This window comes from Rhinopithecus roxellana, chromosome 13 (assembly GCF_007565055.1).
Source record: "Rhinopithecus roxellana isolate Shanxi Qingling chromosome 13, ASM756505v1, whole genome shotgun sequence".
Taxonomy (NCBI): Eukaryota; Metazoa; Chordata; class Mammalia; order Primates; family Cercopithecidae; genus Rhinopithecus; species Rhinopithecus roxellana.
In genome coordinates, this window is record NC_044561.1 from 46,272,424 (window position 1) to 46,298,624 (window position 26,201).

The following is a 26,201-nucleotide window of genomic DNA, read 5'->3' on the forward strand; positions in this document are numbered from 1 at the left end:
AAAAAAAAAAAAAAGACAAATGGGGTAGACTCAAGCTGAACTTAATCCTCAATGTAACAGACTTAACAGATGAGCCCTTTAAAAGGGGACAGGGTCATGAGGGCTTTGCCTTCATGAATGGATGAACACACTTATGGATTAATGGATTAATTGATTAACAGATTATTATCAAGGGAGGAGATTTGCTATCATAAAAGTGGGTCTGTTATAAAAACCAGTTTGGCCATCACTCACGCGCCTCCTTGCCGTTAATTCCCAGCACCACCTCAGGACTCTGCAGAGAGTCCCCAACAGCAAGAAAGTCCTCACCAGATGTGGAACCTAGACTTTGGACTTCCCAGAACTGTACGAAATATTTTTTTTTTTTTTTTGGTCATATGATCCTTTATTGAAATATTTTCCTTTGTGCTTAACTGACTGGGCATTCCACAGCACCACTGTTGATGTCATCTATGATGTCATGAGGGTGGCAGCCATCAACGTTACAGCCCACAGACTGGGCAGTCCCCAGGATCTCTTTAATGGTTCCAGAGAGTTCTCTGACTAAGGATCGGTGCCGCATCTGTCGAGCAATGTTGACGATCTCATCAAAAGTGATATTCCCACTGTGTTTAATGTTTTTCTGTTTCTTTCTGTCTCTTGGTGGTTCCTTGAGGCCTTTGATGATCAGGGCAGAGGCAGAAGGCACCACCTCAATCTGGGCCTGTCTGTTCTGAATGGTCAGTTTCACTGTACTCCTCAGGCCCTTCCAGTCACCCATTGCCTTGGCAATGTCATCACCAACCTTTTTTGGAGACAGACCCAGGGGGCCGATCTTGGGGGCCAGCGCATAAGTGGCACCGACTTCGCCTCTGATGCACCTCAGGTATATGCCTTTGATCTCGTTGGGGTCGAACTTCCACAGCATGGTGGAGGCGGCTGATGTCGGATGAACCCAGATTCGGGACGACTAAAGAAAGTTGCACCTTCGCCTCCTCTGAGCTGAAAGCCGAGAGCTAAAATTATTTCTTTATAAATTATCCAGTCTCAGGTATTCAGTAATAATAACAGAAAACAGACTAAGACACATGTCTACCCCATTTGTCTTTTTTTTTTTTTTTTTTTTTGTCTTTTTTTTTTTTTTTGAGATGGAGTCTCACTCTGTCACCCAGGCTGGAGTGCAATGATGCGCTCCTAGCTCACTGCAACCTCCACCTCCCAGGTTCAAGTGATTCTCCTGTCTCAGCCTCCAGAGTAGCTGGGATTACAGGCTCACGCCACCATGCCTGGCCAATTTTTTGTATTTTAGTAGAGACAGGGTTTCACCGTGTTATCCAGGCTGGTCTCCAACTCTTGAGCTCAGGCAATCCACCCGCCTCGGCCTCCCAAAGTGGTAAGATTACAGGCGTGAGCCACTGCACCCAGCCTACTCCATCCATCTTGAAACTGCAAATAAGGACAATTTATCCCGTTAAAAATAAAGTAATTTTAAAGAAAGCCAATAATTTAATTTTAGAGAATAACAGAGTAGTCTAGTAAAAATAAAGGTTAACCTTGAAAATAATAATATTGGCAGTTTTAAAGGACACAAAGCTGAAGGATAAAATTTCAGTTTATTTTTTAATGTTAAACCTGGCTAAGAACTACCAAAAGTGTTGAGGTTTTTATCAAATAGCATGCCTCTCCTCCTAGAGATATCACCACACACATTTTTCACTTGAACAGATGAGTTTTTATCTTAAAAAATAGAAGTTTAGATCAAAGCTGGGAAAATGCTTCTCATTAGAAAGAATATAAAACAAATATTTTAATAAAATCTATCCCCTAAGACATTTCTGAGGTGATGCTGACACGGCATGCCTCAGTGTAAATTAAAACGAATATATCCATTTTCACAGATCTCTGAAACCATCTTTGATAGCAGTTACGCTATTAGTTGCTTTCCAGCTCTTGCTGAAAATATAAATAGCGAATGTCTTATCTGAATTTGCTGATGCAGACAGTAATAGAGTTCTTTCACATTTAAACAGAGAGGTACAGCTAGATTTGTCTTTTCCACTGGCTTTATTACAAGAGACTAATATACGTATTATCCTTTCACAATTTCCAATGCACATACATTATCTCATTTAATCTTTCCAACCAGCCTGTGAGTTTGGTAATATTATCATCATTTTTAGTGAAGTAATTAGATGCTGGCGAAGGAATGAATGTTTGCCAAATATTAATCAACTCAAAACAGGTACAGAAGAATTCAGTAGAACCAACCAGCATTTAGAGAGTATATCTTGTCTTCCTCACATAAATCAATGAGTTACCCCCCACCAACAAGTACACACTCATACACATAAGACACAGCTTGTTTCAAAAACTTAAAACAATTGGTGATTTATTTGAGAAATTCTTCATAGACTTGAAAGCTTTGATAACCAATTTTCTCCTTATGGCCTGTAGTCTTTGTTTGATTACTTAGTGACTTCCAAGTAAAATTGAAAGTGAAACACGCCCGGGCGCAGCGGCTCACGCCTGTAATCCCAGCACTTTGAGAGGCCGAGGCAGGCGGATCACGAGGTCAGGAGATCGAGACCATCCTGGCTAACACGGTGAAACCCTGTCTCTACTAAAAATACAAAAAATTAGCCGGGCGTGGTGGCGGCACCTGTAGTCCCAGCTGAGGGTAGTCCCGGGAGGCTGAGGCAGGAGAATGGAGTGAACCCGGGAGGCGAGATCGCACCACTGCACTGCAGCCTGGGTGGCAGAGCGAGGCTCCATCTCAAAAAAAAAAAAAAAAAAGAAAGTGAAACACTCTGCTGCTTGGGGGCCTGCTGGGTTCTCCAAGGACAACATAGTGACACCATCCCCCAATGAACCCCACTCTAATAGCATTTTTTATTTTTAACTCAAATAATACACAAAGTCCTAAAGTCTTTCCTAACTCCAGTGTCAATTAATCAAGCAAATAAAACTTCTTTAATTTTCATTTTTGAAATGTTTTAGAAGACTTCCTGTGATTTTCAATTTGCCTGCTAAAATTATGTTATTCAAGAATTTTTTTAAAATATGTATCCACTTGAAAAAAAAAGTTACTTAGCATTTTCCCATCCCTCTCACTTCCAATACTGTTTCACGGACAGATTTCTCAATGAAAACAGCCTACTAAATTATTTAGACCTTGTGAAAAATATTCAAACAGAAAGACACACAGCAGGCTTCATAGGATGTGTAACTAAATTAAGTTGGAAACTAGCATTAAAGTTGAGTGTGCACACGCTGGAACTAGACTGCCTGAGTTCTCATCTCAGCCTTACTATTTTTACTAACACTAAGAATTTGGGGCACATTATTTAAAGTTTCTGTGCTTCAGTTTCCTTATCTGCAAAATGGGCATGGTAATAATGGTTCTTATCTCATTGGTTTACTGTGAGAATTAAGGGAGTCACTCAAGGTAAAGGTACTTTGAAAACTAGCAGGCACAAAGAAAGTGCTATAGAGATACAATATTGACCATTATTACTGCTATCATTATAGCAATGCAAACAATCTCCCTCCTGATCCTTCAAAGAAAAAAATATTAAAGCAGTTTCATGATAAACACGCACTCGTTTTTTCCCAGGCTGGAGTGCAGTGGCTGGATTTCCGCTCACTGCAAGCTCTGCCTCCCGGGTTTATGCCATTCTCCTGCCTCAGCCTTACCAAGTGGCTGGCTCAAGCCTGTAATCCCAGCACTTTGGGAGGCCGAGGCGGGCGGATCACAAGGTCAGGAGGTCGAGACCATCCTGGCTAACACAGTGAAACCCCATCTCTACTAAAAATACAAAAAACTAGCTGGGCGAGGTGGCGGGCGCCTGTAGTCCCTGCCTTCTTTCTAAGATTTTAGGTCAGGGCTTAGCAAACTGCTGCTAGTGGGCCAAATCCAGCCCACTATCTTTTTGTACAACCAGCTATCTAAGAGTGGCTTTTACGTTTTTAAATGATGGAGAAGAAAAAACGAAAAGAAGAATATTGCATGATATCTGAAAATTATATGAAATGTAAGTTTCCCTAAATAAAAGATAACTGGAACCCAACCAGCTTATTCGTTTACATGGTGTCTGAGGCTGCTGTTGTGCTACTAGGCAGACTGAGCAGTTGTGAGACCCCATGGCTCACAAAGCTTAAAACATGTACTATCCAGACCTTACATGAAAAGTGGCCAACTCATATTTTATTGGTGATTGGTGTGAGCATTGCAAACTTTAGAATGTTTCTATACTTTAGAAACAGCCACTTTCCAGTGAATGAAGGGAGGTGCAGATGGATCCTGAAAGGAAAAATTCAGATTCAGGAAAATCACAAGATAAAACTCAAGTACTTAGGATTGTTCCTCCTGAAGCATTCTAGGAAAGGTATGGTGATGAAGTCCATTAAAGGTATGCGCTAAACTAAATTGTATATATACTATGAGATTTGATTATTCATAGTAACCAAAAATACTCTGCATTCACAGCATAGATGCTCAGTTTTACGATGAAACTTTTGTACAGCAGCTGAAAATGTATAGAGCTTCATTTCAATCCCCTGCACGGCCAGCTTTACCACTTTCTTTTCTTTCATTTTTTAATGCATTGCATATTTTTTAAAGTCAAATTTTGAACCCTAAAAATCAAAGATTAGCTATGAAATAAGTTTACCTACCCCACCCACTTTCTCATTTGTCTCTGGGATTCTTCTCATTTTGTCTAGGTGAAATCAGTTCTTTCTTTTCTCAATAGCCATAATCTCATACTTAGTCTTCTCCCACAGTTATTTTATGGCACTTTATTATGGAAATATTCATATTTAGAATTTTTTTCATTGTCATGGCCTTCCTACTAGTGTCTTCAATTTTCCTCATCACTAATGAAATCTTTTCTTATACTTCGGTGAAGCCAAGTTGAAGAAGAATAAAATAGAAAGTTCTGTTCATGTCTGTAGTTTTTTTCTTGCTTAAGCATTTTCCTTTTTTATTATTTTAATAGAATTACTTTTCCTAATAACATGGTTTCCCTTATAAGTTCATGCAACAACAACAGCTCTGGGGATATTACAGTTAAGTGAGCACTAGGATTCAGGAGCCCTGTGGAAAGTCACCAAAAGTCCATCAGCTCCCTTTCTTCGTCTGTGAAATGGAAATATCCAAAGAGATGGCTCTGCATTTCTATGTAACTCTGAGTTTCTAAGATTTTTGCTTTATTCACAATTCTTGTAGTTATTGGGTCCTTCCATCGATAATAGTTTCTAACATTGGATCAAACCATTTATTTCTAATTCTCCGCAACTCTGTATTCTATACAATAGTTCTAAATTCTAAATCATTACATCACTTTCTAATTCTCTACTTTACTATGAGCTTGTGATTCAGATTCATCCAGCTGTGTTTGCAGCTCTGTTTAGCAGGACAGCGGTTGAATGTGAGCCCCTAGGGAGGTGAGCCCCAGGCATACGCAAACCCATTAGGGCTGCTAAAAACACCACTTCCCTTGCAGGAAGAGTGGGAGTTATTGAAAGCCCAGAACTTTTCTTGTCCAATGCATACAAGGGCAAGTAGAGTAACAACATTTAAAATTACACCAGTAATACAAAAATCATGCTCTTTTTTAAATTCAAATTTTAAAGGATTAGATATAAGAGACAAAATTACCCATTTCATCCTCTTAAAACAAGACCACTCCCTTAGGCAATCAGAGTATCCTTCTAGAACTTTCTTTATGCATTCATGGGAATAAATACAGATTTATAGCTACAGATACAGATGTAGATATCTTTTTACACTTACAAACATTAATTTATATGATACATATTACTCTGAAACTCTGAAACTTGTAACTTTTTTACTTAATGTTATATCTTGGAGTTCCTTTCCTTTCAGTACCTACAGATCTACTTGATTCTTTTTATTTCATTTTTTTTATTGGATTCTTTTTATTGGTTTCATTCATACCAATTTCTAATGATGGACATATAAGTTATTTCCAATTTATTTAATCTGACAAATAAATAATTTTATATGTTTTTCTTTGTGCATATATGTAAATGTTCTGTGTGATAGAAAACCTAGGTTAAAGGAAATCAGTATTTTAAATTCAGGTGAAAATTGCCAAATCCCTTCAAGCATTATTTGCTACTTTACATTCCCATCAATAACGTGTAACAAATGTTCACTTTTCCATACCATCTCTACCATAAATATTATTTTTGCTAGCCCAATGGATGAAAAATGCTCATTTTTTGTTATTTTAATTTGCATTTTTTGGTTAAGTTAGCTTACTAATTTTTCACATTCACATGGACTGTGAATAGATTTTTCCTTATCACTGTCCATTTTTCTATTGGGTAATTTGTTTTATTGACTAGAGGATGCCTTATATATTATAGAAATTACTCTTTTGTTTATTATTTATATTGTTTTTCTCATTATGTTACCTATGTTTTAACTTTATTTATGGGCAAGTTTAAAATTTTAAACTGTATCTCTTTATAGTATCTGTGTTCTGTGTCTTAATTAGGAAAATCTTCGCCACTTGAAGGTTATTAAAATGTCCTGCATGTTCTTCTTATATTTATAGGGTGTTTTTATGTCTTTAAACCATATGGAATTTATTTTTGTATATGGCATAAGATATAGAATAATTTTTTCAAACATTATTGTCCATGTATCATTTATGAAACTGTCCATTCATAAATGCTTAATTACAAAAGACACATTATTCTGTGGATTCTCAATTCTATCCCATTTATTTAGTTTTCTATTTCCGTGCCAAAACCACACTGCTGTGGAAAGTTCCCTCTCTTTTCTTTCTTTCCTTTTTTTTTTTTTTTTTTTTTTTTGTGAGACGGAGTCTCACTCTGTCGCCCAGGCTAGAGTGCAGTGGTGGGATCTTGGCTCACTGCAAGCTCAGCCTCCCGAGTAGCTGGGACTACAGGCGCCCGCCACTACGCCCAGCTAATTTTTTGCATTTTTAGTAGAGACGGGGTTTCACCGTGTTAGCCAGGATGGTCTCGATCTCCTGACCTCGTGATCCACCTGCCTCAGCCTCCCAAAGTTCCACAATTACAGGCATGAGCCACCATGCCCGGCCCAAAGCATATTTTTACTTGAAGAAAAATCTAAAAATAAAAAAAAAAATGTTATTGGAATTACACTGAATTTATAAATTAGGAAGAAATTACCAGTTTACAGTTCTGTCTTCCCATCCAGAAATACTGTGTATTATTCATCACTTCTTTTATGTTTTTCAATACAGTGTTCTAATTTTCCTTGAAAGCTTCTTAGGCTCTGAGGTTTATCCTTAGGCATTTCAGTGTTTCTGAGGTTCTGCACTTATTCCTAGGCATTTTGATGTTTTTATTATTATGAATAACATCTATTTTTATGAGCTACTCTTAGATAGCAGTAAATTTGTGATCTCAATGTTTGGTCTTACACTCGGGCAATTCAGTGAATTATCATATTAGTTCTAAAAGCTTTTTAGTTTGCCTTTGCTTTTCTAAGTAGAAAATCATACCAACTAGAGATGATTGTGGTTTTATCACTTGCATTTCAGTGTTTGTACACTATTTCTCTCATCATTTTTCATTGGCTGGTATCTGCAGTACAATCAGGAGAAATAATAGAGCTCTTGATTTTAATTAATATGCTCCCAGTGTTTCACTGTTACATAAGATGTTTGCTCTTTTGGCAGACATCTTTTATCTAAGTTTAAGAGGCTATTTCTTCCTAGTTTTTACCAGGAATATCTGTTGAATTTTTATAAATTGCTTTTTCTATACCTGGCAAGATAATCATGTAATTTTTCTCTTTTTCTTTAACAAACTGAAAAATGCTAATAGGTTTCATAGTATAGAAACATGCTTTCATTTCTGAAATAACTATTCAGTCCTGATGTGCTATTCCTTTTGATCATCACTAGGTTTCATTGGCAAATATTTTACTTTGAATTTTTGAATTTATTTCTGTAAATAAAGTTAGCCTGCGGTTTTCATTTGTTAGGCTGAATTTGTTCAGTTTGGAAATCAAAATTTAAATCATCAAAGAACAAACAAACAAGCAAAAAATATTTGTGAAAAATTTACAGAGGACTCTGGTTTAAAGTTTCTGTTCCTGTGGGAGTCTAATCCTATAACACTGACAAGAAAACTACAGGAAACTGAGATTTTATATACCTGTAATTTGTTGTTGCAAATTATAGGTGTAACCCAGATATTAAATAGGTGATATTGGCAAGGAACAATCAAAACCAACTTTATTATTGTCCCCCCCTGCTAGTCAAGGCCATTTTGTGTTGCTGATTCTCTCTGCCTGTGGATGAAATCTTGTCTTGCTCTTGGTAAACTCTTGTATGAAACCCCATAGGACATCCCTTCATTCTATGGTTACTAAGTGCCCTCTATTCACTTACACTCCTAAGGGTAGTTTCATTTCAGTAATTAAATATAACATCCTGTGTAACAGTCAAACTCCAAACTTTATTTCAAAGTGAGAGGAGGAAGGGCCTCTGCCCTGAATACCTCACCCTCCCAGCTGTGGCTTCTAACTCCTCTAGGACCAGAGCCAAAGAGGAGAGAAGAGGTAAGGAGACAGGAAAGAACTCACTTGAGGGGCATCTCTGTGATCTAGCTTTGGTTCTTGCTGGTGTTTAATGACAACGCTGCTGTAGGATGCTTTCTGTCTTCTTTGGACAACATCTCCAAGCTGGGGGTCCCTCACCTGTAGTTCCCTTGATGAATATAAATGTATTTTGCTTATAGCTTAGAATTCCTTCTTCAGTCCTGGCATCTAGTGGCACACCTCCAACCCCACTCTGTTGATATTTTCTTGCTCCTCCTGGAAGCCCTGCTGGCAGGATCTAAAACAACCCCACGCTGCTGCCTTGACATGTGGCCTTCATCTGGCCCCCAGGCGACAGAAACCTCTGACCCACCATCAGACGGAGGACACCAGACCCAAACCCAGCCCTGTCCTCAGCTGCCACAGCTGGTCCAGCCAGCCTCTCACCTGTAAAGATTGTTTTTGTAGGCATATGTTATTCACCGTAGGGTTCACAGCTCCAGCTGTGCAGATAAGCCCCTTAAAGCCACCTCTCTTACCTCGAGAAAAGTGAATCATTTTTAGGTTAGGGGGTGAGGAGTGGGCAAGAGAGGTCTGGAGCTTGGGTGAAAAATGAAACTCAAAGCCCAAGTTTTCCCAAACCAATCCTCTCTCCAAACTCCACGTTCTTCTCTCAGACTCCCCGACCTCTTTTATGGCCTTGTGTAGGAGGTCAGCTGAGGGCCACAAAACAGGATTTTGGCCACCTCCTTTGCAAGTTCCGGGGACTTTGGAGTCCCCAGTCTTGCACTTTGGAATATGGGAGTCGCTGAGGCATTATCTTGGAATTATCAACCAAAAATGAGATAGGAAAGAGTATTTGGGAGAGGTAGACTATTTATCCCACACATTTAAATTTACCTTTGAATTATTTACCTTCAGATGAATATCCAAAAGAAAACTGGTTTTCTCACTCACGGTGTCTCGAGTCCCTCAATGCTTAAAATCTTCACTCTGGGAAATAAATTATACAATAACTTAAGTGTGTTCTTAAGCCAAGCCAACAGACCAAACATCTTTGATGTGTGGCTAGAAGCTGGGCCATGATGAATCTGAATTTCATTTTTATTTTCAGTCTATGGGCTTCACTCCTTTTGATCCACCCTTCATAAAGCTATAGGCAAACATATCACCGATTTTGTTCTTATAAACTACACATACATTCACACACCCTCATATTCGTCTTGTACTAGAGATGGCAACCTATAAAAGATGACACAGCAGTGACTCAAGAGTTTGAGCGGCTACCTCACCCCTTTATAAAGGTCTTCATCCAAAATTCTCCCTGGGAAGCCTCGTTGAGGTTCAAGGCCACTAGGCAAGCAGGCATCTATCTCTCCACAAATGCTGGCAGATCACCACCCCAGGAGAATCCCAACTGAGAGGCGAAAGGAAAATAAAGAAAAGAATTGTTTTAATGAATAAACAAATATGGAATGTAGTCCAGGGTCCTGGGTATCTGCATGAGCATGGGACAGAGAAGCTAACAATTATGAATCAGGAGGAACCAGGTCACAAGAGGCAGTCATGTCCCTCTAGGCCACCACCTGAGCATCTCTAAATGTAGTAATGTGAGAAAAGTAATTCCTAAAATTCTGGGATTCTAATTAGTGTTGACGTGATTATGTTTCTTTCTTTCTTTCTTTTTTTTTTTTTTAGACAAAGTCTCGCTCTGTAGCCCAGGCTGGAGTGCAGTGGTGTTATCTCAGCTCACCGCAACCTCTGCCTCCCAGGTTCAAGCGATTCTCCTGCCTCAGCCTCCAGAGTGGTTGGGATTACAGGCATGCACCACTGCACCCAGCTAATTTTTTGTACTCTTAGTAGAGACAGGGTTTCACCATGTTGGCGAGGCTGGTCTTGAACTCCCGACCTCAGGTAATCCACCCGCCTTGGCCTCCCAAATTGCTAGGATTACAGGTGTGAGCCACCGCGCCTGGCCGATTATGTTTTGTGCATTGATTTTCTTGGGACATCAGTTCTAACTAGGATTCCTCAGGGTACAGATCAGAAACATTCCATAATGATTCTCCACAGGAGGGATAGACAAACTAACAGACCCTTGTGTAAGCCAGACCGCCACCTGTTTTTGTACCACTCGTGAGCTAAGAATAATTTTTAAAAGGTTGCAAAAGATCAAAAGAAAAATATTTTATAACCTATGACAATTATATGAAATTCAAAATTGAGCTTCTATAAATACAGTTTTATTGGAACCCAGCCCTGCTTATTTGTTTGTGTCAACCTGGCTACTTTCACACTACAATGGCAGAGTAAAGTAATTGCAACTGAGTGTGCATACGGCACACAAGGCCTAGAATATTTACTCTGTGGCCCTTTACAGAAAACTGCTCCACAATCATGGATAAGGCCATGGAAACGGAGGTGACATCAGTAGAAGAGGTAGTCTGGGTCCAATTCACTCCCTAGAACAATAGTGGGTGTCTCCCAAGTAGCACTGGTATTTCTGCCTTCTACTAAAACAAAAAAAAAATTTTTTAAGTGGAGTCTCGCTCTGTTGCCCAGGCTGGAGTGCAATGGTGCAGTCTTGGCTCACTGCAACCTCCACCTCCTGGGTTCAAGCGATTCTCCTGCCTCAGCTTCCTGAGTAGCTGGGATTACAGGCGCATGCCACCATGCCTGGCTAATTTTTGTATTTTTAGTACAGACAGGGTTTCACCATGTTGGTCAGGCTGGTCTCCAACTGTTGACCTCGTGATACACCCACCTCGGCCTCCCAAAGTGCTGGGATTACAGGCATAAGCCACCGTGCCCGGCCTAAAAAATTTTTAAACCCAAACCCACTGAGGGCCAGAACAGGTATCTTTTGGGACTCTAGAAGAGTAAAATGGGGTGGGAGGGGAAGTAGAAAGGAAAAAAAAAAAGACCATGGCAGTCAAGTCAGGGGTTTCTCACTGTACAAACGATCTAAAAAGTTTCTGAGCTCCTGGTAAAGCCAAATGATCTGGGCTTCATTCCAGGTCCAAGATGCCCTGGTTTCCTATTTTTGTTCCCTTTCAGGCCTCAGATTTCAAAACTTTACTGTTATCCTATTTAGGGTCACTATGAAAATAGCTTAGAAGTCAGCCTTAGAATTTCAGTTCAGAGATATCGGAGACTTTTGTACTAGGAACCTAAAACCTTTAAAAGATACTTGTTTTATTGCTTCCAAATGTCTACTTCCAAAGTTTTGCCAGGAACATGTAAGCCAACAAGGAGCTTATATCTGTGGGTTGACTAAAATCCCATAAAAGCTATTAGAGTATAAACTTCCAGTGAAGTTTATATCCAATTAAATCGATAATCCCTTGAGTGGAAAGCATGCTAGCTTTAGCTGTCCTCAAACTGCCTCGCACCTAGTAAGATGCCATTGTAAATACTTGTTGAGTAAATGTTCTATGTATTCAGAATTTGCTTCTTGTTACATATTGCAACTGTGTGTTAATTATTGACATAATTCTGGGTATTTAATATATTTTAATGTGATCATATTAACTTACATAAGCATTTGCATGCACACATCACTATGCCTTACATAAGGAATTCTATATACACAAAGGAAAGATAGCCAATCTGCCCTGACAGTGTATCTGCCCCTACAGACCATTCCAGAGATTTTGTCACATGGACCAAGATGATATTCGTTCACGAAATGAGAATCTGCTATATGAAATGAGCATTGTGAAAACAGTTCCCAAATGCCAAGTAAACATAACCCCTCTTGTAAATATCCATGAAGAAGAAAGCAAATTCCTAGGAAAGCAACACAGACAACTTTTGACTGTTGAATCTGGGAGAACATTTGGGAGCAAGACAAACCAAAGAATCCTTTTCCTAGGTAATAGTAAAAACATTCTTTGGATAACTCTCCACTAGAAGTTATTGTTTTCCCTCATAAAGTTGAGAATATTTATAGAATTTCTCTCATTACAGCATGAATTCACAAGTAATTACATCAGGAATACGTAAAAGAGGTATTAGCAGAACCAGTCAAAACAAGAATTTGGAGCAAGTTTCTACCATCAGCACTTACATGGAATGCACAATTAGCCATTAAGAGCATAAAGCATTAGAATAATAGAAACATAGTGGCTAAAGCTTTGAGTACTTCAGACACTTGACTTGGAATATATACAGTAGCTGACACAAAGTCTCATTCTCAATCAAGTTCTAAGAAAACCTTCTTCTACGATTAAAAAGAGGTACTGGGCAAAATAGTTTCTACTAACCTTTGTAGTCAGTGTCCTGGCCCCAGAACAGGCATGCTGTGCAGGGTTCTTGATTCCATGTAAAGGAAACCAACTTTGGTTACTTGAAAGCAAAATGCAATTTATCAGAAGGATGTAGGGTAGATGACAGAATTCAGGCAAAGGCTAGTCACCCAAGCAGAGAAAAGCAGACAAAATAAAAAGAGGCCAGAACCACAGCCAAAATCCTAGTAGAAGATCCTACGTAGATTCTTACTGTGGCCTCATTTTACTAGCACCACTGCCAACCCTGGACAGGGAATTCTAGAATGCCCACTGCTTCTTTGCCCCATGGCCCCAGAGTCAAAATCCAAGGCAGGAACACACCTACCTAAGGCTTACGTTATTCAAATGTCCATTGCCTTGCTACAAGGAAATGGGAGCAGAGCAGCTGGAAACTCAGGCCTCCTTAATGGGAACCAGGGTTCTGCTGCCACCCATCTTGAGCTTTCCCAAAATAGGGATGGTCTTTGGAGTCTCAACTAATGTCCTTTTTGGATTTGCCTCCGCTTTCTCAAGGAACTGCAAAATACAGCTATCACTATTACACACAAAAAAGGAAATAAATTACAATACTAGATGAAGTACAAGTCTAAGTACTACATACCATAAATGTTCTATGGTCAGTCTTATCTTCTGGAGCAATAACACTTCACTTCTGCATGCTTTTCTAGTGCTTCTAGAATTGAAACCAGTGAGGGGGAACTTAAGGTCAACATCTGCTCCTCACATGCCTTCCACAGCAATACAATGTGAGCACTGCAGTTCCATTGAGCTGTGGCAGTTGGGGTAGTTTAGGAAGACAGTGGAGAACAGCAAGATGGTTAGGTCCCAGTGAAAGGAGGAAGTGCCCATGTTTATCCCAACAATGAAGTGCATGTCGAGAAGTGTTGGGAACCTTCAGCTTCAACTCCACAGAACAGAGAAGAGACTTAGGACTGAAGGATCCCCAACCAACAATGAGATAGCTGCAGACACGCACAGCAGCAGTATTTTCTGGTCAGCTCCTAAACACCCAAATGTGGAAAGCTAATCAATGGCACAGCTATGTGATGTCAACACACTGACTTTTGCCTTGGGCTGGAAGCCCCAGGTTCAGTCAACCCACTCTCATGAGAGACACTCACAGCTCCGGAGTTTATCAAAATCTACAACCATCCGGTTCTTAATTACTTCTCTTTTATAATTAAAAAGAAACTCAGACTACATTTCTAAATGTCTTTGGACAAAGAATGTTTTGTTAACTCAAGTGCTCAGCTGGGTTATAAATCCTCAAAACTAATACCAATAGATCTATAACAAGAAGTGTGGTTTTTGTCTGCATTTTTTTAAATGGCCCCCATTTTAGAAAAGACATTTATCTACTCAATGCACAATGCACTGTGGTAAGTACCTCCACTGTATTATGAAAAAACACTCAAACTATTTTTTAGTTTTAAGTAGATTTATTTCCTAGTGATTGCAACTGTATACATTTGTCAGGTCAAAGGGAAGGACACGGTCCTTGCTGCAGAGAAAAGTCGTAAGTACCTAATCCTCACAGCAGGAGCAGGAGCTGGTGACCTGATATCAAAGGGCTGAATCCAACCCAGGATCAGGGCAAGTTCTGCCTGCTTTGCCCCAGTCTCCTGTCCTCGGGTTGCAGACAGATAAGAGGCTGGTATGCTGGACTGAAGGACTGACGCAGAATGAAACCACATGCTTTCAACCCAGCAGGGGGAGTGGGGCTGGGCATCCCACCCAGAAGCCAAGCCTACCCAGACAGCCTTTCTAAGGCTTGGCAAAGGCGTGCTATAATTAGACATTAACATCTAATAAATAATAAGTGAATGCCATTGTAAAGCACTTTGCAAATGGAGAGGACACTATGAGTATGTCCCTATCATCAATAATAATGGTGTTCTAGGTAATCACAGCACTCAGGAAGCAGTTTAGACACAGGCAGCCTCAGCAAGGATACCACTAATGTCCAAAGGCCTAAGCATATGATTTTTCAAATACCTGCCCTGGCTGGAAGACTGCCCAGAAAAGACGACAAGCCCACAGAGCTCAGGAGGTCATTCCTGAGAGCTCTAAGGAAGATGTAAACATTGCCAGGGAAAATCATTCCATTCCTTAAAGAATATTTGGAGCAGCAAGCTCACTTGTAGGTTTACTAAAGTGGAAATCTACACTAGAAGTAGCAGAGCCCCTAGAAGCAGCAGACACTGAGAAAATGTTTAAATAATACAAAAAAAGTCAGCCACCCTCACTAGCCACCTTCATAATCCCAATTAACATCAATAAGATTTCAAGGAGAATGTCAGATGGTAGACGCTACCCACTGAACAATTTTAAAAGCAATTCTAATTCTTTTATAGTCTAGTTTTGTGTGTGTGTGGATCATTTACTTGGGAGTAATTGTAGCTTTTCGCGGAGACTTGGATTTTTATTTTATATTTTATTACTTTCTAGTTGTACAAAAATATTCATTGCAGCATTACAATGGGCACTACACAAACACTACACTACACAAACAGGTTGTATATCATCTCATCATATTCTCCTTTTTGAGACGGAGTCTTGCTCTGTCGCCCAGGCTGAAGTGCAATGGCGCAATCTCGGCTCACTGCAACCTCCGCCTCCTGGGTTCAAGTGATTCTCCTGCCTCAGCCTCCTGAGTAGCTGGGACTACAGGCACCTGCCACCACACCCAGCTAATTTTTGTATTTTTAGTAGAGACAGAGTTTCACCATGTTGTTCAGGCTGGTCTCAAACTTCTGACCTCAGGTGATCCACCCGCCTCGGCCTCCCAAAGTGCTGAGATTACAGGCGAGAGCCACCGCACCTGGCCAATATTCTCCATTTTTGATGTGTACTTAGATCTGTCTCTTCATCTTCACGCTAAAACCCTAGAGACCATGGACAGTGTTTTAGGGCACATCTTTGAATTTCCTCTGGGACTAACATGATAATGCTATTTAGTAAATTTTTTGCACAAATAGAGCTACTATAACATCCTGTAACTGGACATTTCCAATCTTAACAGTCTGAAAACTTCATGCAATTTTTTTTGGAAATAATTTAGGCAGAAGTGAAGTTCACCTTTGCTTGCAAGTTCCTACTTCACAGGTCAGTTGATCATTTAAACAACATCTCAGGGAAGAACACTTCGTACTTAAGGACGAAACAAGTATGCTCAAGACCTTCCAAAATCCCCGTTTACTTTAGAGTTGGCAAGCTCACTCACAGCTCATTTAAAGGAAAGGAAAAACAGTGAGCTGTTTTCCTAACGAGGTATTTCTAACACTTTCAGGCCTCCTCTTTTGAGAGCTTTTTCAAACAAATACACTGTTGAATTTTCCATTTATCTACAAAACCATTAAATAGTCAGTGCCCCCAAGCAAACAATAGAGACATTTAAAGGAAAACCCCAAGAAATCACTCCCCATCCCACTCCACCCTTCCAAGATAACCGATATCAGCGTTTTGAAGTATGTTTTCATGTTTTTCTTGCTGAAACATCCCAAAACGTGTATCTTTACATACAGCTTTTTATTGGTTGGTTGGTTTGAGAGTTTTTGCTTGTTTGTTTGTTTGTTTGGGTTCTTTTTTCTTTTTGGCAAAAAATTTCCTTTTGGCAAAAAAAAAAAAAAATCATATTATACATATTATTTTGCAACTTGCTTGTTTTTTACTCACCAATGCATAAAGAACCCTTTTCCAGGTCACCTTATCAACTATTCTCCTTCTTTTCCATACTTACATTATATTCCCTTGTGCATGTATACTATTTTTTTCAACTTTTCCTATCATTGAACAATCAGAAGTTTTCCACTGGACAACTCACTTCATTTGTCTACCTTAGCTTGTACTCTAAGCTTTTCTCTAACTCTAAAATTTTGAATTCACCTAAAATAAAATCCAGTTCTTTGGAGAAAGAAAGAGAAAAGCTATTTTCTTGGTCAAATTAGTAAATATTTATTAAATTGAATGTCTTAAAACTAATTTGGATCTGAACTTTAGAACATTCTGATATTCTTCAGGACATCAGAATGTTCTAGAATAGTACTTTTATAACAGGGAATGTTCACACCTCCATAATTCCTTTAAAATAAGTAAAATATGCTGCTGAAAATTCTGGCATAATTGTATTACTGTAACACAGATTTAGTTGTGTATGTATTTATACAAACATTTTCTACATGGTGTTCTGGGAAACACTGCCTAGGGAAATGCTAAGAGTGATCAAGTAAGTTTAGGCCACTCAATTTAAAATTAAATATATGATTTTTAAATTCTGATTCTCTTGTGAAGGTGATCACTTCTAATCTCTTTTCCTAGCCTTCCTCTTAAGCAACAGAGATACATCTGTACATCTTTATTGAACATCTGTGTATCTTTACATCCCTACTGTATATCTATACATCCGTATGTCTCTACTGTATGTCTATACATCTCTACATCTCTATTGTACGTCTAAACATCTGTCTCTACTGTACATCTATACATCTGCATGTCTCTACTGTATGTCTGTACAGCTATACACCTCTACTGTACATCTATACATCTGTACATCTCTAGTGTACATCTATACATCTGCCCATCTTTACTGTACATCTGTACATCTCTACTGTATGTCTGTACATCTATACATCTCTACTATACATCTATACATCTACATCTCTACTAAACATCTGTACATCTGTATATATCTACTGTACATCTATACATCTGTACATGTCTATGGTACATCTATACATCTGTATGTCTCTATTGTTATGTCTGTACATCTATACATCTCTACTATACATATATATCAGTACATCTCTACTAAACATCTGTACATCTGTATAGCTCTACTGTACATCTATACATCTGTACATCTCTACTGAACGTCTGTACATCTGTATATATCTACTGTACATCTATACATCTGTACGTGTCTATGGTACATCTATACATCTGTATGTCTCTATTGTATGTCTGTACATGTGTACATCTCTACTATACCTCTATATATCTGAAAATGTCTACTGTACATCTGTACTGTACCTCTGTGCAGTAGAGACCTGCACGTCTCTACTGTATATCTATACATCTGCACATCTCTATCGTAAGTCTGTACATCTGCATGTCTCTACTGTACATCTGTACATCTACACATCTCTACCATATGTATGTACATCTATACATCTTTACTGTACATCTATATACCTGCACATCTATACATCTGTATGTCTCAACTGTACTGACCAGATACAGAGGATCTCATACTGCAAGGTCCCTAGTACCAGGTACACAGAGCCACAAGGCAAATATATGTAGCCTTCCAGCATCCCTGCCCACCCCTTCTCAGCACACCTCTTTATTCTGCATACATTGTCCCTTGCTGAAACATTAAGCAATCAGTCCAGATAGAAGTAAAAAATCATCCTCCTCATTTTTTCTGTGCCCTCAATCTTTTTTATTCTTAAGGCTAAAATGAAAGTCACATTTGGTTTCACTTCTTAAAAGTTTGTCAGTCATGAGAAACTACCTGAAAGTATGGAGGGAAGCGGCTTTACTTTTAACCCAGCAATCAGAATGCCACTTAACCACAGGCATATGGATATTCAATTCTCACCTCCAGCAAAAGAGAAAAATGAGGCTTGGCCTTAACGTGCCCACATCAGGGAAAGTGGAAGCTCGTTTTGGGAATTCAAACAGCCTGAGGCCTTTTCACAAAGCCCAATCAAGCCCTCCCACCCCCACTCCCAATTCAACTCTTACTTTCACAGTGCATCAAAATAGACAGGAATTACTTTTTCAAACTGGATAAAATCCAAAAGATCTGTCTTGGGTATCTACTCCTTGGGAAAAACCGTGCTAAAGACTGAGAATCAAAAGAAACTCTTCCTAATAAACTTAAAGCTTTAATTGAAGCAATAAATAAAATGCACAGAAATGAGCAGACCAGGATGCTAGTGGATAAGAGCCTAATGGTTCACCGCTGTTCTCTGAAATGAGCGTGCTTGCGCCTTCCAGAACAAGACTTCTCGGGCAGAGCTAAGAACCAAGGATAAGAACCACCTGGGACTGATAAAGGGCCTGCCCAGCACACACCTACCTCATCAGACTATGAGGGTGAGTGCCCTGGAATCTAAGCTTTGAATCAGCTCTCCGAGTATTCCAGTGGATACTAAAATCTTAAAGCCATAAGACTACATTTTTTATTGAAATGTGGTTACCAGACCAGTGAAAGAACACAAACACATCACAGCCTTGAGCAATGCCTCCACTTCCTGGGCCCGACACAAACACATTACAGCCTTGAGCACATCACATCCCCCCATATGCCTCCACTTCCTGAGCCCGACACAAACACATCACAGCCTTGAGCAATGCCTCCACTTCCTGGGCCTGACACAAACACATTCCTCCATATATTTCAAAGAAAAACAACACCTGGAAAATCTCCCATAAGGTTACAACTGTTTGTAAAAACGCAGGAACCAATAAGAAAGCTGCTAAAAGCGTAATTTAAAAGGTAAACCAATTGTAATGCGGTAGCCTAGAGAAATGCCTTGTTCCTCTGTAACCTGAAAAGTCCTGTTTACCTCGAGCTATAAAAAGCAAGCGCACGCATTGTTCCAGGCCCTCTTGTATGTTGTAGAACGGATGGACCAAGTTCGAACTTGCATTAAAGATCCTTGCCGCTTGGCTTTGATTCTGGACGCTGGTTGTCTTCTTCGGGGAATAAACGGTCTGGGCATAACACCAGCAACATCTGAATCACCTGACTCTTACCAGTAATGAGAATGTGTCCCTACACCACGGACCTACCGTATCAAAAATTCTGGCAACAGACTCAGTGATCTCTGTTTAACGAGCCCTCCAGGTGGTTTTGATGGACTGCTAAAAGTTTGAGAACCATGACTATCCTATGTCTCTGCAGACCTCAGTTTGAAAAATATTGCAATAGCCAATAAGAACACAGAAGTTTAATGAGGGAGGCCATTGCCTGAAGCAGGAACCGCCTGTAGATCCTTAAAAGAGAAGAGCTCATCTATAAGATGGGGCATTGAAATAATGGATTGCACAGTGGAAAAGAAGAAAATGCAAATGAAAGGAAATGACAATAGGCAGATCTACGCATCAATAATCACTTTGGTGAGCACAGAAGTTTCATGCCATTTTCGAATTACAGGATTTATAGTTAGACAAGCATGCTAAGCTTGATCTGGGAGATCTTAAAAGTTACGGGAAAGAGTGTGGACTTTCTTATTCGGGCATTGAGGAAACCTTAAAGGATAACGAGCTGGGGAATATAAAGACACAAGATTATGTTTAGGAGATGTGATTATGCATTAATGCACTTAGAGAAACGTAAAGGAGAGTCGAAAAGTGATAATCCGATTAAAAGTCTTGCAGTATTTCAGAAATAAGGTTATGCGGGTCTGCATTAGGGTGCTGGCTATAAGAGACAAAGTTAAATAGATACAGAGATGAAAGGAAGATAAATGGACTGTACTTGGAGTTTGGATAGGGTGGGGGAGAGTGAAGGAGGAACCAAAAAAGGAAGGGAGATGAGAAAAAGGAAAGTGGACAAAAATGACAGCCCAGCTTCAAGGCTGATCAATAAGGAGCATTTACGAACACAGGAAATCCTGAAGGGGTACAAGCTTGGGGTGGGGAGTGGGGGTGAGGGAGATTTGGAGCCTTACCATTTCTCACAATTATCTCTACTCTTTTTATCACATTGGATCCTCAAAACAAATCATTCTACTGCAAAGGAAATGAAGATACTAATTCTATAAACTTTGTAGCAACTGGATACCAAGGCCCCTCTGGCTTACAAAGAGAGAAAGTCTAAATTTACCCAAGAAATGTTGTTTATCCGTATTACATCTGGAGAGCAACTTCAATCTTAATCCTCAAAATCTTCCAGGAAATTCCCCCAGGAAACCTAGAATGCTGGCTCTCATTTACAGTAGCTAAAGACACCTTGGTTAACTTGGATGTACATTTGACCTAAAGTATCTGAAATTTCAAATTTGCCAACAAAAAACCCGAAGTTTGCCTTTGCATGAAAACAGGTCAGCTAAGGAGACCCAATGTGAAGCAGTCTGAAAGCACGTTTTTGCTTCTGCCTCCTCTCGTTAATGCTATGCAAGCGTGTTGCTAAAACATGTAAACATTTCAGGGCATAGAAAAACCTGCTTGATGCCAGCATTCCTGTTTAATTCTTCCCTCTCCTGGCAAACCTTCTGGAATGTAGTAAACTCCCAGGTGTGCTGATGGGTAACAGAATGATTAAAGAGTAACAAAACACTAAAGGTCACTTTCTGGTTCAGGATTTGGAGATGACCTAGCTCCAGGCAAACTGAGTCAGAGGCTCTGAACCTGACTCAGAGGCGGTGCTTGCATAGGGCAGATTAAAATGCTCTACAAAGCAGAGGCCAGCAACACACACCAGGATGGGAGACAGGGATGCCTGTTAACAACCACTGCCGCTAACTGAAAGGGCTCCCAATGACCAAAGCTGGAAGAAGCTGAGCAATAAAATAAATAACATTATATGAGATTATAATGCAAAATATAAAATAAGCATTCATAAACTCATACTCATTGTATTACTTTCCTATGGCTGCCAGAACAAATTGACACCCAGTCGGTGACTTAGACAACAGAAATTTGTTTTCGCACAATTCTCAATGATAAAAATCTGAAATGAAGGTGTTGGCTGGGCTACACTCCCTCTGAGGCCCCAGGGGAGAATCCATTCTTTGTCTCCTCCAGCTTCTGGTGGCTCATATGTCCCTGGTCTTGTGTCTGCATAACTCCAAGCTCTGCCTCCATCTCCACATGGCCTTCTCCTGGGTGCACCTCCTCTTCTGTGTCTTATAAGGACACTTGGCGTTGGATTTAGGATCCACCTAGATAATCCAGGAAATCTCATTTTGAAATTCTTAACTTAGTTACGAAACTATGATGACTTCTTTGCAAATAAGGTCACATCACAAGTTGCAGGGATTAGGTAGTGGGCATATCTTTTTGGGAGCCACCGTTCAAACCACTATGCTGAAATAAACGAATGATTGATTGAATAAATGGCTGAGTAAACAGGCAAATACATGGAGAGGATAGACAACTCTCCCATGCAAAAGAATTTTAAATAATTTATAGAGCTACTCCCCACTCAAGGAGGTGGAACAAAATTTTCCACTCCTTAAACATGGGCTGTACATAGTGACTTCCTTCCAAAGAGTACAGTGTGAGAGGGGTTGGGGAGAGAGTAACTCTACAGTGGAGAAAGCTAACAAACACTACCCAAGCCAGGTGATCAACGTTAATGTCAACAGCAAAGAATTCATGTTAATAGCATAATGTGAAGAGAATGGCATTTGTTTCTGTTGTCTTCCAAAACTAAAAAACAAAAAACAACCCATAACACCCTCTAACGCTGAAAAAAGCATCAGAAAAAGCTTCATTGAAAAAAAAAAAAGAATCTACAAAATGCATGACTAGTACTCCTCAAAGCTTCTCAAGGTCACCAAAACCAAAGTCTGAAAAACATCACAGTCTTAAAGGAGCCTAATGAGATGGGATGACAAAGCGTAATGCAGGATCCTGGACAGGAAAAAAGGAGGTTCCGTAAAAACTCAGGAAGTCTGAAAGAAGGATGGGCTTTAGTTAATAGCAATGTAACGATGCTGGTTTATTAGCTGTGACAGGTGAACCATAGTAATGTGAGATAAGGATAGCCAGGCCTGGGGTCTATGAGAACATGCTGAACTATCTATCTTTGCAGCTTTTCTTTAAATCTAAAGCTGATCCAGGCATGGTGGCTCCACCTGTAATCCCAGCACTTTGGGAGGCCGAGGCAGGTAAATCACCTGAGGTCAGGAGTTCGAGACCAGCCTGGCCAACATGGCAAAACCCCGTCTCTACTAAAAATACAAAAAATTAGCCAGGTGTGGTGACACGTGCCTGTAATTCTGGCTACTCAAAAGGCTGAGACAGGAGAATCCCTTGAACCCGGGAGGCGGAGGTTGCAGTGAACCGAGATCACACCATTGCACTCCAGACTTGGAAACAAGAGTGAGATATCGTCTCAAAAAAAGAAAAAAAAATCTAAAACTATTCTAAAATAAAAAATGTACTTTTAAAATCTGAATATTGCTGCATTCCTTTGATAAAGGGGTGGGGGGGCCTAATCCAGGGGTTCTCGGCCTCAGCACTACCAACTTTTGTTGGAGGGAATTTTTTGTGCATTGTAGGATGTTAAGAAGCATCCCTGGCCTTCATTCACTAGATGCTAGAAGCACACCTCCTCCCTCTCTAGTTTGTGGGCACCCAGATACGTCTCCTGACATTGTCAAGGAGTGATGCAAAATCATTCCTGGTCCAGGACCGCTGACCCTGTCCAAGGCAGAGAGGCCAGATGACCTAAGAAAAACAAACTTATCCAAATCCAAGTGCTGGCTATGCCACTTACCTGCTGTGTGTGACCTCAGGCAACTGACTTCTCTAAGCCTCTGATTTTTCATCCTTATTTTATTTTATTTTATTTTATTTTATTTTATTTTACTTTTTGAGACAGAGTCTCACTCTATCACCCAGGCTGGAGTGCAGTGGCGTGATCTCGGCTCACTGCAACCTCCACCTCCCGGGTTCAACCAATCCTCCTGCCGCAGCCTCCCGAGTAGCTGAGACTACAGGTCAGTGCCACCACACACAGCTAATTTTTGTATTTTTCACAGAGATGCAGTTTCACCATCTTGGCCAGGCTGGTCTCAAACTCCTGACCTCAGGCAATCTACCCACCTCGGCCTCCCAAAGTGCTGGGATTACAAGCATGAGCCACCATGCCAGGCCCAATTTCTCATCTTTAAAATGATAATAATGAATCTCTACTTCATAGGTGATTGTGAGGATAAAAAACATGTGAGGATTTTAGCACAAGTGCCTGAATATAGCAAAAAAATATAAAATACAAGTTGTGATTATTTTGATAACAATTCATAATCCTTCGCTCTGAGAAGGATTAGTAATGTCTTCTAAGCAGACATGAGGAGGCTTTAATTAACAACCAGGCCCTCAAATCCTTTAACAGTAGATGTAGCTCAGGAAGGCCACGCAACGCCTGTTGATGGCTTGTCCCGAATGTCATCGTTGTGACCCAAGCTGAGTGATGAGCTTATTGAACACCTGACGTCGATGAGCTTCTTTTGAAACAGGCTTCATTTTTCTCCAAGTACTTCCTTCCAACGTACCTGGTCTGAGTCCTGTTCCCAGTTCTTGATGGCAAAGGAGCTTATTGGTCAGTTGTAGTGGGTAAGAGGGGCCTTCTTATAAATTGATTTCTGCAGACATGATTCACTAATGTAACTCAAACTTCGGCCTCAGGTCCATGTCACAACACAAGCCTGGCCCTGGAGTGGGGATGTGTAATGGGGGCCATACTCTCTCTTCTCCCTCCCTGTCCTGACATCTGTTCCTCCAGAGCCAGGCAGGTGGGAACCAGATCACAGAAGAAGAAGCACACATCCCCCTCCCGGGTGCTAGTGAGTTACCCACTGGGAGATGTTCACATACTGCCTCTTTCTTGGGGTGCCTGGAAGAGTTTTCAAAAGCCTGCAGGGAACTCTACCCTACTAGGTCCCCTATAGGGGCGATATGTTCTGCTGTCTCCAGTTCCTGCCCTAATAGTGCATCCACACAACTGTTACTGCTGTAATTCCCTGACCACCACAGAATATCCTCTTGGCCATTGTATCCTCAAGGTACTTTTTGCCAGGCTATCGCCCATTATTTCATTTGGTCCATAGGAATGCATACCTTTGTACCAGACAAAAGATGTGAGTGTCACCCTTCCAGCTGCCTTCTCTCAACTTCCTGACATCATAAACTGCTCTTATCAGCCTTCTCCCTCCACAATTATGAAAGCAAGGCAAGAGGAGAGGTACAAGGTCTCCTCTTGTACCTCTCACATACATGCACAGATTTCAGGAAATGTGTCAGGTTCTCCCAAGAAGGTTCTCACCACCCCCTACCACACGGAGATGGATCTTTGGATTTCTTCAGCTAAGCAGGCCTCCAGTCAGTGAATCAGTCTCCGCTCTTGTTGGCATGCTCCTATCTCCAAAAGGCAACCTGGAGCCCTGGCCCTCAGGCAGCATAAGGAGGGAACACAGTCTCACTGCCTAAGACCTCCTGCTAGATCAGCAACCACTCTTTCTGTGAATCCCCCTTTCTACCAATGCTCTTCTTGAATGAAATGCCATGAAATCTAGTCTTCTCTTTACATAGAGTGTGGGGGTAGCACAATAATCCACTCCTCTTTACCGAGGCATTTGCAAGACAGATTTGCCACTTCCTAGCATTCCCTTTAAAATATGGAAACACTTCCTGCTTATTATCCTCAGCTTTGGGACTTTAGCTGAAAGCCCTGACAATAGGAAATGTCTCCTTCAACATCCTGTTGATCTGTGTACAGCTGCATTATAAATAGTATTATTGGCCGGGTACCATGACTCATGCCTGTAATCCCAGCTCTTTGGGAGGCTGAAGTAGTCAGATCACCTGAGGCCAGGAGTTCAAGACCAGTCTGGGCAACATGGCGAAACCTTGTCTCTACTAAAAATACAAAAAATTAACTGGGCGTGGTGGCATGTACCTGTAATCCCAGCTACTCAGGGAGCTACTCACATGCTGAGGCACCTGGATCACTTGAACCCGGGAGGTAGAAGTTGCAGGGAACCGAGATTGTGCTACTGCTCTCCAGCCTGGGCGACAGAAAGAGACTCTGTCAAAAAAAAAGTATTATTTAAATTCTTGTCAGATGTTGACCAGGTAGAGGGTTTATCCTACCAGATATAATAAAAGATAGATCCTACTGCATCTAATAGTAGCTCAACTGGCCAGGATCTGTGCTAAGGCATGCAAAATAAAAGCTGGGAAGGCAAGGGTAGTGACAGCGGGAAGAAAAGGAAGAAATAAACCTATCACACGCCAGCATCATGAAGGTGTTACCAAGAGCCCATGGCTATTTGGGATCCTGCGGTAACATGAGGAAATAAAGCTCATTCTCACACACAGAAATCGGGAGGGCGTGTTGATGCCATGAAGATCCTCAAAGGGACCTCAGGGATGACCATCCTTACCGTAGCTCTAAAGTGACAACCTGAGCCAGGCTCACATCACAAAGAGGAGAATAAGAGAAACCCTCATCCCATAGTGACATCCCAAGACTGTCTCCTGATAAAGCCCCCTCCCATCACCATGCCAACCAGGAGGCGTCAGCCTGTCACTCACGTGGAGATGTTTGTGCTCAGGGTCTGTTTTCTCTTGGGAACTCTGGGGATCTTGTGTTGCTCACCTCTTCCTCTTGGACTTTCGGCCCTCTCCAT

At 40.6% G+C, this 26,201-nt stretch overlaps 1 pseudogene across 2 annotated transcripts; it reads right to left on the bottom strand.

Moving 5' to 3' along the window:
* Positions 1 to 372: 372 nt before the first annotated feature.
* Positions 373 to 26,201, bottom strand: LOC104664743 (annotated as a pseudogene). 2 transcript variants are annotated; one of them, XR_004052738.1, is made up of 4 exons: positions 26,171 to 26,201; positions 9,838 to 9,962; positions 9,461 to 9,538; positions 373 to 981 (listed from the first exon to the last, which is right to left on the bottom strand). The product of XR_004052738.1 is annotated as a 60S ribosomal protein L12 pseudogene, transcript variant X1 (transcript). The 2 variants fall into 2 exon arrangements; XR_004052739.1 differs by lacking the exons at positions 9,461 to 9,538; positions 9,838 to 9,962; positions 26,171 to 26,201 and adding an exon at positions 18,917 to 18,937.